The sequence below is a fragment of the Phallusia mammillata genome, chromosome 2, assembly GCF_965637545.1.
Source record: "Phallusia mammillata chromosome 2, kaPhaMamm4.hap1.1, whole genome shotgun sequence".
In the NCBI taxonomy this organism is placed as follows: domain Eukaryota; kingdom Metazoa; phylum Chordata; class Ascidiacea; order Phlebobranchia; family Ascidiidae; genus Phallusia; species Phallusia mammillata.
In genome coordinates this window covers 853,448-865,116 of record NC_137253.1, presented here as the reverse complement: position 1 = coordinate 865,116, position 11,669 = coordinate 853,448, and the positions used below count along the sequence as shown (strand labels likewise).

The 11,669-nt window shown below is 35.4% G+C and overlaps 3 long non-coding RNA genes across 5 annotated transcripts in view; 1 reads left to right on the top strand and 2 right to left on the bottom strand.

Annotated features, from left to right (window-relative positions):
• Positions 1-1,092: 1,092 nt before the first annotated feature.
• LOC145212562 (uncharacterized) lies at positions 1,093-2,576 on the bottom strand. Its single transcript, XR_013856738.1, has 2 exons — positions 2,240-2,576; positions 1,093-2,016 (listed from the first exon to the last, which is right to left on the bottom strand). It is a non-coding gene; the product is annotated as an uncharacterized LOC145212562 (long non-coding RNA).
• A 198-nt stretch (positions 2,577-2,774) lies between these two features.
• The window catches only part of LOC145212560 (uncharacterized), a 29,687-nt gene continuing 20,792 nt past the window's right edge, over positions 2,775-11,669 (top strand). Inside the window, exons 1-6 of one of the 3 annotated variants that reach the window (XR_013856736.1) lie at positions 2,775-2,967; positions 3,209-3,361; positions 3,599-3,732; positions 4,622-4,732; positions 5,110-5,244; positions 5,477-7,196. This is a non-coding gene — a long non-coding RNA (uncharacterized LOC145212560). Of the gene's footprint in view, positions 2,968-3,208; positions 3,362-3,598; positions 3,733-4,621; positions 4,733-5,109; positions 5,245-5,476; positions 7,197-11,669 lie in introns of those variants that run through there. The other 2 variants (XR_013856735.1, XR_013856734.1) reach the window with 2 other exon arrangements.
• On the bottom strand, positions 9,249-10,164 carry LOC145215047 (uncharacterized). Its single transcript, XR_013857191.1, has 2 exons — positions 9,709-10,164; positions 9,249-9,543 (listed from the first exon to the last, which is right to left on the bottom strand). It is a non-coding gene; the product is annotated as an uncharacterized LOC145215047 (long non-coding RNA).

The following is an 11,669-nucleotide window of genomic DNA, read 5'->3' as shown; positions in this document are numbered from 1 at the left end:
AAGGCATACAAAATATCGTTTAAATCTGATCATAACCTCGTAAATGAGAGGCGTGCATCATAAGCGAATGCAGGGCGTGACCGCTTTAAAAATGATTTTTGCGCAGTCAACCAATGGTACACAAGCTCCAGATGTTAAACGGTTTAAGATAAACACAAACGGTTTTCACAGGTCAACTCTAAAATACATCCAGTAAAGGCATACAAAATGTCGTATTAATCTGATCATAACCTCGTAAATGAGAGGCGTGCATCATAAGCGAACGCAGGGCATGACCGCTTTAAAAATGATTTTTGGGCAGTCGACCAATCTAGCCTATACAAGCTCCAGATTTTAAACGGTTTAAGATAAACACAAACGGTTTTCACAGGTCAACTCCAAAATACTGCTAGTAAACGCATACAAAACATCGTTTAAATGTGATAATAACTTTAAACCGTTTAAAATCTGGAGCCTGTACATGCTATATGGGTAGACAGCGCAAAAATCATTTTACAGCGGTCATGCCCTGCGTTTGCTTATGATGCACGCCTCTCATTTACGAGGTTATGATCAGATTTAAACGATATTTTGTATGCCTTTACTGGATGTATTTTAGAGTTGACCTGTGAAAACCGTTTGTGTTTATCTTTAACCGTTTAAAATCTGGAGCTTTTATAGGCTACATAATTCGATAGCGCAAAAATCATTTTTAAAGCGGTCATGTCCTGCGTTCGCTTATGATGCACGCCTCTCATTTACGAGGTTATGATTAGATTTAAACGATATTTTGTATGCCTTTACTGGATGTATTTTAGAATTGACCTGTGAAAACCGTTTGTGTTTATCTTAAACCGTTTGTCATCTGGAGCTTTTGTAGGCTACATAATTCGACAGCGCAAAAATCATTTTTAAAGCGGTCATGCCCTGCGTTCGCTTATGATGCACGTCTCTCATTTACGAGGTTATGATCAGATTTAAACGATATTTTGCAAGCGTTTACTGAATGTTGTTTAGAGTTGGTGTGTAAAAACCGTTTACATATACCTCAAGCCGTTAGTGGTCTCAAACACGTTAAAGCCTGTACTAATGAAAATGATGAAACACCAAATGCACAGTGAGGACAACACTTTATTGATGGAAAAAGCACCTTATGAACCCAATTTCCACACTTCAACATTTTCAAGTTGAGTCCCATAGTTATGTGAAGCAGAAATAAATGGGAAGAGAATAAATAATTACATTCACAGCAATTGGTTGATTGGTCAGTTAAAACCTGCATTTACGAGTACATAGTACATACTAAACAAGGATCTTTAAGTAAACAGACTAAAATAAAACAAAAAGGTGAAACAATATTGTACAGCTGAAAATGTAATGATTTGCTGAATTATCAAGAAAATTAAACCGGATATCATGTGAAAGATGAGGTTGAACCACCCAATTGTTACAACATGCTATCATGCAGACTACTGGTCAAAACTAGAGGTTCTCAATTTATGTCTGATGAATCACTTCACTGTCCGATTCTACATCAGAGTGCAAAACATTCTCAGAATTTACATGAGACCATAATCACCATGGAGGTAAAATAATATCAACGCCTACAAATGTTTGAATACAAATTCTTAATTTGGGTATAAGAACACTATATACGGATCTGTTCATAAGTTTAATGGTGAAAATAACGGCCCAAATAGACGTTAAAAGCGACATGCTTTATTGTTCAAACGTTTCGGCAAAGGGTATAAGAACTAATAAATAAACTTGCAGGCAGGTAGAACAGTGGAAAAGAAATAACACATATTCCGATTTGATTCATGTAAAACTAAAGTATGTGGTGCATATCTCGACACACAATTTTCTCCTGTGAGGCAAGTAACAGGTCGTATGCATCAATGATTTTGCTGACACTTTAAGAGAGAGCTGTTTTTGTCGACAAAATTCTTCCGCAATGAAAGAGTTTCTTCAATTTTTTTGATATGGAATGTTTCTGTTGATTTTTTCAAGCTTTAAGCATTTTTCCCGGATGGTGAACTGCAATAAAAAAATAAAGATAAAGTGTATGCTCATTTGACTTGACAATTATGGGTTAAACAAAAGAGGCTTGAGTTTAGTCACCAATAAGCAGTATAAGTGTTATAAAACAGAGTTAATATTCAATATTGGGGTTTTTAACTGTGCTAAAATTCAAAATAACATCAGCCAGAAATACAGAAAGAGTTGAGTTTAGAAAGGCAGTAACAAGGCAGCCACTTACTGTAAATCATTTCAATTCAAATCCAATCTACAAGCCCTCATATGACAGTGTGCTGGTCCTCACTTTGCTTCATACAAAGGTAATAACTTGAAATTCTTCTCACTGAAAGGTCTCTTTGCTTTGCTTCATTGCCAGAACCTAGGTGCCAATCAGGTACTTCAATCTTGATTCTTGGCTCATTTTAGTGTTTAACATATTCATTTCACAGCTTAGAATGCATTTGTTTTTGTCTTGCTGTTTTACAATTAACTGCCATTTTGATATAAAACCCAATTTCCCTGCGATTATTATCACAGCAAAAATAATATTTGCCAATAAAAAACAAATTTAATGCTCCACTGCCATTACCGATAAAACCGTCCGCAATCGGGCTGTGTTATAACACAGGTTCTAAAGATTCTAATCCCGCCCGATAAGAAACGCATTATTCTGCGTAACACAGCCGATTTTAATCGGGGACTTCCAGACGGATCGGGTGAGCGAAAGGGGCAAACAAATTTTGTGTGGTTGCACTAAATGTTAAGCAGATGAAGAAATGGTTATTTCTAGCTTTAGAGCATTTTTTTGCGTACAAGCAACAGGAAATTTATAACTGAACTTTTTAACCATCGTATGAAATGTAGACAATACTAAATCCCATGATTGAATGAATAAATTACGGAGTCACTGTGATGTAATAGACGAAACGCATGCAATATTGGTGATTGTGTACTGCGTTGCAAATTAAGGTAAGTTTTTCATTTTTTCACCTGCTTTCAAAGCTCAATCTTGCGTCACATTTCCATTACATGATTTACTTTATAACACTTACAAAATTCTACATGTTTCACTTAGTATTGGTAATTTGGTATGGAATAGAATATGAAATGTAAATTTTGGAACTAAATATATTTATTGTTTGTTTGTGTCAGACGCTCGCGTAGGTCCCAGAAAAAAAAATAGTAAAAAATTATTTAATTCTTATTAAAGGGAAGAAACAAGTTGAGGTTGATCTAAAATGAAGAAGCCACAATTTGTGATTACAACCAGCAGAAGAAGGAAGCTGCAAAACGATCTACTGCGATTAATACAGAAATTTTGTGATGTATTATGCAATGCTTTGTTATGAGAAACACATTAAAAGTAAGTTGTAATGGATGCCTATGTATTAGTGTACTGTAAATATTACCACAGAGGTTTGTGAACAATAACGATGCAAATGCGCAAGTAAAACTGTGTTTAAGTGTGGCAATAATTTTCATTATAGAGTTAGCTTATTGTACTTTACACCAAAAAAGGTGAAAATATTTCCTTGATGCTTGAAAATGTCAAGTTGTTAGTTTTCAATGTTTTTCATCCAATTTATTTTGCTTGATACAGTGACATGATCCACCAACAGTAAACACCAAAATGGAATTGAGTGAGGCTTTATTTAAATGGGAAAAGTTTTCATTGAAGTAAGTGAGAAAACATTCCATGTGCAAGAAGAGTAAAAACCAGATGATTTAACACAGGTATGTTTTGATTATTCTTATAAAAAAACGATATATTATTATGGGTCCCCTTCCTAAAGGGGTTACATATTGCTTTTGTCTGTTTTTTTTTTCTGTCCAACACTGGTTTGTTCGCGTTTTGTCAAGGATGATTTACACACATGTTAGTTAAATTTGATCCTCCAGAAGTTTGACTTAGAATGACCTAGCAGTTCACCCACAGGCCCTCAAAATGTAAAATTTTATAAACAGCTTTACTAACTAAACGACACGATACAGAAGTTACATGCTTTGTTGGTTGGTGCATTGCAAAGTATTCTACAGTATTTTCTACCCTATAGTTAAGTTCATCCATGTTTTACCCCTTAACTCCAAAAATACAAGCCCTACTGTGCTGGAATTTTAAACAGTTGTTTGTTGTGGGTTCCTTGTTCGGTATTTACAATTTTAGCTCAATCGGACAAACGGTTACCTTTACAGCCCTAAATATGTAAATGTGTGTTAAATGTTGACTAAATCCGACAGCTATACTATAGCACAGAAGTCCCAAGGGCACTCTGGCAGTTTAATGCAGAGCAGGAGGTCTCTGCTTGACGAACAAACAGACATTTTACTAGGTGGGATTTTCGGTAATTAGAAATGAGCTGTTTTTGCCAGCAACGCTACATGTTTATTACATTAGTATGCACATTTTTAGTTTGAGCGAAGGTTCTACACCTTTGACATAATTAAACTCGATAACTGACATGTTATTCCTGTTGTTAATTAATTAATTAACATAACTGTCTTTAAACTATCATTGTCAGCTTGGTTACTGCATAACGAGGAGTTACTGAAGGTCAACTTGCAGGTATCGCAAAACAGTTTGATCGATTTTTGTGTCACAACATACCTTTTTTGTTTTTGACAGATAAACTTGAGAAACAATACCTGAGTAATGTTTAAGTTACACAAAACTTTGTCAAAAGGTCATTAAACGGTCTAATGACTGCCGCACAGTGGGGACTATTGTAGGTCAATGGTAAACATTTTCTGATACAAATTTAAGTAAAAAACAATTTTTTATGTATATGGTTGTTGCAAAATCGCTATAGAAAAGCCACCCTTTCTAGTTTCTTCAATAAATATGATTAACACAGTAATGTTATAAATGTTTACCTTTCTAAACTTACAATGCTTTTTAATATTTTATAAACACAAGTTGATGTAGTTGGGTACTAACTTGATTTGGTGAATTTTGACTTGTTACAATGCTAATGTTAGTGACAAAAACTTTCATAAACTAATCACAAAGGATTTTACCAATTGTTCTTTTACATGTCACTTGTTTACTTTGTTTTAATTGAAGATCGTTACAGGACTGGAACCAAGATTTTAATTTCAAATTTACTTTTGCAGGGTTCATGGAGAAATTGGTCATAAATGTGATTATTTCCGAGCTTCTGACATTTTAGGAGAGTTGCTGTTACTTGTGGAAGCTTGTTGGTTTGAAAATGTTTAGATGGTTGTGTTTGGTCGGTGCAGCTTTACAAGGTTTGTTGTTTTAAAATATTTAACCTATGGGAATCAATTGAAATTAATATAATCCAAAACATATAAGATATGTCTAAACCAGTTTCAAAACATTTGTGTCATGGTAAACTTATTCTCCATTTTTGCACCAAAGCTCTCTTAACTGTGGTAAACAGCCCCATTTTAGTAAACTCAATGAAAGTTTCTCACTGCAAACAAACCCAGGAATTATGACTAATTCTTTGTTTTTCAGATTTTTTGTGGAAACTCATGTTCTCTGACAAATATCCTGAAAAGTTTGTGAAAATGAGGAATGTTTAATTTTCGTCAACATGTTAAACAATTTTATTTTTACATTTGTACTAATAATCGTCACTAAAATACAAAGGTTATGAACCAAAACAATAAATCGAAGAACAAGTTTATTATGGGTCCACTTTCCTGAAAGGGACATATTGTATTTTTTTTATCTTTCTTCTTCTGTCTAACGCTGGTTTGTAACGCTCGTTTGGTCAAGAATGAGTGCTTCAAATGTGGACAGATGTTAGTTATTAATCTAAATTTGATAACTCGCATTTGGGAAACAAAGCGATTGACAAAACCATCATGGGCGCCAGAAATTTTGCAGAAGGTGACAAAAAGACCCTCTTTTCCTTAAGTGTTAACGCCCATTAAAATCAAACTGATCTCGTAAGGAAAAGTAACAAACGCATGTTTGTTTAGTGTTAAAACTTAAATTCGCCACAGAAACCACCAGCGTATGTTTACACCAGTGCTTGCCAATTCTATTCCGCAAACTATTAACACAAGCAATTGAGGCTTGCTTTAATCAGATAATTGTGTTTATTTGATTGTGAGCCGGGTTTAAATCTTTTACCCTATCGTTTTTGTGGCTTATAATGGAGGGTGGCTAACATTTTTATGTCATGTCGGTACCCTGCTTTTTTCTTTCGCGTTCAAAATTCTCCTGCATGTTGGCTTTAAACGTCAACATATGCTCCGCTGGATGCTACTACTTGCTTGACTAATAATTGTTGTTAAATAGTTGTAATATGTAGCAAAAATTAAAAAAAAAAAAAAAAAAAAAAAAAATTTTAACCTCCGTCCCTGCTAACATGACGTCATGAACTAACTCACTACGAATGACGTCACTAAGTCCCCAGTGTATGGTTCTAGGCTGGAACGAGGGCGTCTTTTAACGGTAATTGATTTTCAACTAATCAATTACTGTTTCGTATCAATGGTTTGAACGTCGACGTGTCGCGTGTGAGCAATTGTAAATGGCCAGCAAGATCATGTGACTTTTTGGTCTGCCTTGCTCCGTGTGAGAGGAGAGGCAGCTCGCTTGGGCCTCGTGGTGTTTGGAGCGTTCGCATTGTGATTCGAACACGTGATGTTGTATTGCAACTTTGCAAATCGATCAGTCATAATCTAACGTTGTTTTCATTTGTATGTTTCATTACACTTGTTTAGTTGAGGCGCTGTTCGGTGTGACCATCTCACCTTTTTCCAAAATTCCTAGGTGAAATTCGGGCTCACCTAATTAATGCACTTGGCAGTCGCACTGCCGTATTCTAACATTGTTTTCAATTGTATATTCTATTAAGTTTGTTTTAGTTGAGGCGCTGTTCGGTGTGGTAAGCAGTCAGTGCAACCTTGTATTTACGGGCCGATCCTTTCGAGTCGGGTTTGTGCTTGCGATTTAAACAAATCAGGCTTGATTCTGGCTTGACTTCACACTCGACCTATCGTAATTTCAACAACTTTAGATTCTAAATCAGACTTTGAAAAATAAAATTTCGAGTTCAAACCGGGATCATGTAAGTGATATATCAATCGGTCAGTGCTGTTCAACCCTTTGAAGCAACCGACCCCTTTTTCTAAGCTCATACGTTTTCTGGACTTTTGCGTGAATGTTTTGTTTGATTACGTAATGTCTATTTGAGAAAAATGAAATAAAATTAATTGTTTTGCTTGTTCCCACTAAGATCGGCAACATGACGCCTTATCTGGCATATTGTTGTGCACTTACGAGCCCCTGGAATCATAACTATGGTCTTTGACTTTAACCCATATTCTTTACAAAAAATGTTGCTTATATGTATTTGTCAGTCCAAAGCTTTCTAACTCTTGCTATTGGTTAAAACACCGCGTGGACACATGACACAAGTACAGGCTACTTAAGCAGTTAGTTATTGAAAGTATCTTCAATATCAACATTCTCCAATGTTCGCCTTTACTACAAGGTGTTTTTAGATTTGTGCGAGAACTGCGGCCTCTTTGTTACTGAAAGGTCGATAGCGTAGACTTCCTTCAACCACTTAAATATGACACAGAAGATCAACAGCCAGCAGCACCACAAACAAAGATAGACGTTCGAAACAAGACGTTCATTGTTGTTACATAGACATAAATATTTGTGATATACAGCTATACCGGTTGTTTGTCAATATACATAGTTGTTGGTATATGCACATTAGTTCCGTTTTGTTTGACAGATTTTCTACATTAGGTTTGTTACCGATTTGTCACGTGTCAATGAGGCAGCGTTAGCTTCCTTGATAGGGTGTTTGAAAAGAAGCAACTATCATGCTTTTTTTCAGCAAAAGTATAAATGAAATAATTCAACTATTCTGTTTACATGACATGCAATATGCGTTTCAATTCAGATTATTTCTACATCTGCAATAGTTTTTTTCCAACAAAACGTTTGATTCGGGTCAAAGTGGCCCGGTTGGGAAACGTTCATATTTTTGTTAAACATTTTGACACTTGGAAACAAATATCAGATTTGGTTACAAGTTTAGGTCGTTATACCAATTTTACACCTGCAGTTTGTTTTTATTTTTTGATTGCGAAAACTGTTGAAAGACTCTTGTTTTAGTTTTTTAGGCAGGATAGTTCTAAAGCAACAACCAAATGACTGATTACATTTTAATTTCATTCAAACCAACCAAAAGGCATATAGCATATAGTTTTTGCATCGTGACATCTAAACCAATAAGAACACCCCATGTCTTTTAATTTAAGAAACACCTTGCCGTAATTCATTTTGATCAGAAGGTATGTATGTATATAAACGTTTGGTCTCACAAACAAATAAAAATGATCATTAAACTGTGCTGAACAACATGTAGTATTTGTAATAAGCAAAATGAACTATAGGACACCAAAGCAGACTTGCGGGTTTGTATAAGTTTATGTCACTTTCTATAATCGTCCTCCTTTTAAAACATAAGGTTGGATGTCAAACTGTCACGTGCATATCCCATAGAAGGAACACGAAGTTCTGGAAAATGTTGAAACTGAGGATGTCAATTGAGCATGGTTTGTTTCTCAAACTGTTAATTCGTTCTCAGAGGCGTAATTTCTTTTCGTTTTGAGTTTTGTCAGCGACAAATCATAAGCCCAACTTGCCATTGCCCAGATTAAACCGAAAATTGTTGATTTTTTTAAACTAAGACTGCAATGATGAAATTGATGATGAAATTTTATACTGCAACAATGTTTTACCTAATTAGTGCGTTCGCGACATGGAAATGTATTTGTTTAAATATTTGATGCGGCAACATAGCTTTTGGGCAACATATGTAAAAAATTTGTAACATCTTATAATCAATATTTTTGTTTGTTTCACTACGAGATTTCGGTTATTAAATCTTATAAAAATTAGACCTTTTAAAACGTTTACATGCATATGTATTAGATAATGCGTTAAAGCAAATCTGGCCATGGGGATACCGTCAATTAATGAAACAACTTAAAATTAAGTCTGGTTTAAGCACAAATTTGAACGATGTTTCAAAGTATAAAATTAAAGTGGCCTAAAAATAAACATTCCCAAACCAGAATCAGTTACAAAATCTCCAACAAATTTTGTCCCTTATACCTAAATTTGTACTTAATTTCTTACATCCTTTAGTGTGAGAGCATATGTGATAGTGTTAGCAATACGTTTTGTGCAATAAATGGTACGTCTGTCTAATAAAGCTTCCTATATTGCTAGCAAATTGAAATACGCTGCGTATGCATTGCGTGTTTTTATTAACAGTTTTATTTCTCGAGTAATGTTGATTTACTTTTGTTATCTGACCATCGTTGAGCCTAAAAAACAAACAAAAATGAAACACGTTACAAGGCGCTTCTCCCTTGCAAAATATACTTCGTTACTGAAGCAAGTTATAGTTTTATTGTTAAACACATTACATTGGCCGAAGTCGATTGTGCTATCCAAAGTCTCGCTAATGTTTCCATCCGAGATCCTTATCATGCTTCAATCCAAGCTCGTTTAATACGTCTTCAAGCTCTTCCAAATCGTACCTTGGATCATTAACAATGTTATAACAAAAAAGAAACACGTTTAAAACGAGATAATTAAAACTGAATGAAAAAACGTCGCCATTTTTAGTCGTGAAATGACTCCATGCTTTTATGTTTTAGTTTTACTCCAAATGATCCAAATTATTTAAAAAAAGCCGTGTTTACCTGTCCGCAAACGGGGGAAGGCCATGGGGCCAAGGAAGGCCTTCAGCTTCTTGAATGAGACACATCAGTCCAACTACCATCAAAACCACAAGACAAAGTCGTCGATCCATTTTTGAGCACAGATTTGCATTCAAATCTGAAACTAAGGGCTATAAATGGCTCGTCAAAACTAGCGGGTTTTTATAGCCTTGCAACAGCTTTTCCACCAAACATAGGGTTTGTCACAAGTTAATCACACAATAGAAACTATTAGTTCGCCTTTCTAGAAAGGATGTTGACAATTAAGTAACATTGTAGTTGATGAGTTCGGGCTCCTCATTAACATTCTACTGCAAAGCATATGTGCTGGAGTTGAAGGCAGCATGTTATCGTTATCAAGCCCCGGTTTTACACCACGTGCATTGGTATTATAAAGTCACCTTGGGATTAAGAAAACTAGGGTTTAAAAATCGTTAAGCGTACCACATGGAAAGTTCATTTCAAAATATTTAAGAAAAGACGAATTTGAATTAACAAATCTTTAATTGTTTGTCCGAAGAAACATCAACTCAAACTTGCGTGTGTGGTGTGAGGGAGGGCATATGTACATATGTGCTAGTGCCAGAAAGACCGTATGTGCACAAACGATGCTTCTGTCTGATACAACTTCCTAACTTAATATTGCTGCGAGATTGGGAACATAATGCACGATTTTATTGAAGGTTATATTTCTTGGGTAAACTGGTTTGCTGGGTAAGAGTCATTGTTAAGCCTGAAATAAAAAAGACAAGAAATTCATTACGATGCGTTTCATCCTTGCGAAATATATTCCATTGCTGAAGCCAGTTATAGTAATAATGGTAAACACTATCTCTTGGACAAAGTCTAACTATCCAATTGTGCTATTCTGATTTTGCTAATGTTTCGATCCAAGTCCTCGTCATGTTTCAGTTCAAGATCACATTGTATATCTTCGAGTTCTTCCAACTTAATCCATGTATCAGTTTAGAGTTATATACTAACTTAAAATGTTCAAATACGTTTCGTGAAAACAGAATATGAAGACGTATTGTTTGGACAACATATAAAGTTCTGCGGTTACTAAAACTGTGCTTTTGGTTTAGCTATGGATAGTACACACTGTCTATAGACCTGACAGGTATCTTAGTGCAGCTGGTGACAAACGTTTGCCTCCTTTGCTACTGTAACCGGGTTAGGGCATTCAAATCAATGTGAGCTTTTCAGTCATTAAGTGCCAACAAACTATTCCGTTATCTGGTTGCAATATAACTAGTCTGTATAGTTAATGTCATATCACCACATATAATGACAATATCATACAGGTCGAAAAAAGGTGCACTGTCTGCAGCTTACTTGTCACTTACTTGCCCTATGTTTTTCTATTTAAGCTTTATTGCGAAATATCGCTGATTGTCGCCATTGTGATGTCATAAACAAAAAGCATACAACATGCGTTGCAAATACGAGTAAAATTAATGTGTTTATTTCCCGGGTGCCCTAAAACCCCAGTCTGAAACCAAACATTCATTGCTTGATTTATTTTATAGCGTTATATTTTTTAATAAGATTTAGGCCAAAAGTTGTTGAAATCACGATTGGTTGAGTGTGAAATCAAGCCAGTATCAATCCAGTTTTGTTTAAATTCCCAGCACGAACCCGACTCGAAAGGACCGGCCCGACCGACACCGTTGAAAACGAAACAAAATTTTAACCCATAAACTTATTGCAGCCCTTGGAACATCTGTTCTTGCACTAAACGATAGAAGGAAGTTCGCCATACAAGTGCCTTCATGTTAGTTTCCATATTGTCAACATCCTCTGGATGAATCCAAACTGAGAGTTCCCATTGCGGCATCTGCACGACAAACCGTCAGTATGTTTTGCAAATGACAAAAACCATCTGTTCAAGCCACTCAGACTTTTGTAAGTTTGGTTTGTAACGAAAACAGCATTCTTCTGTA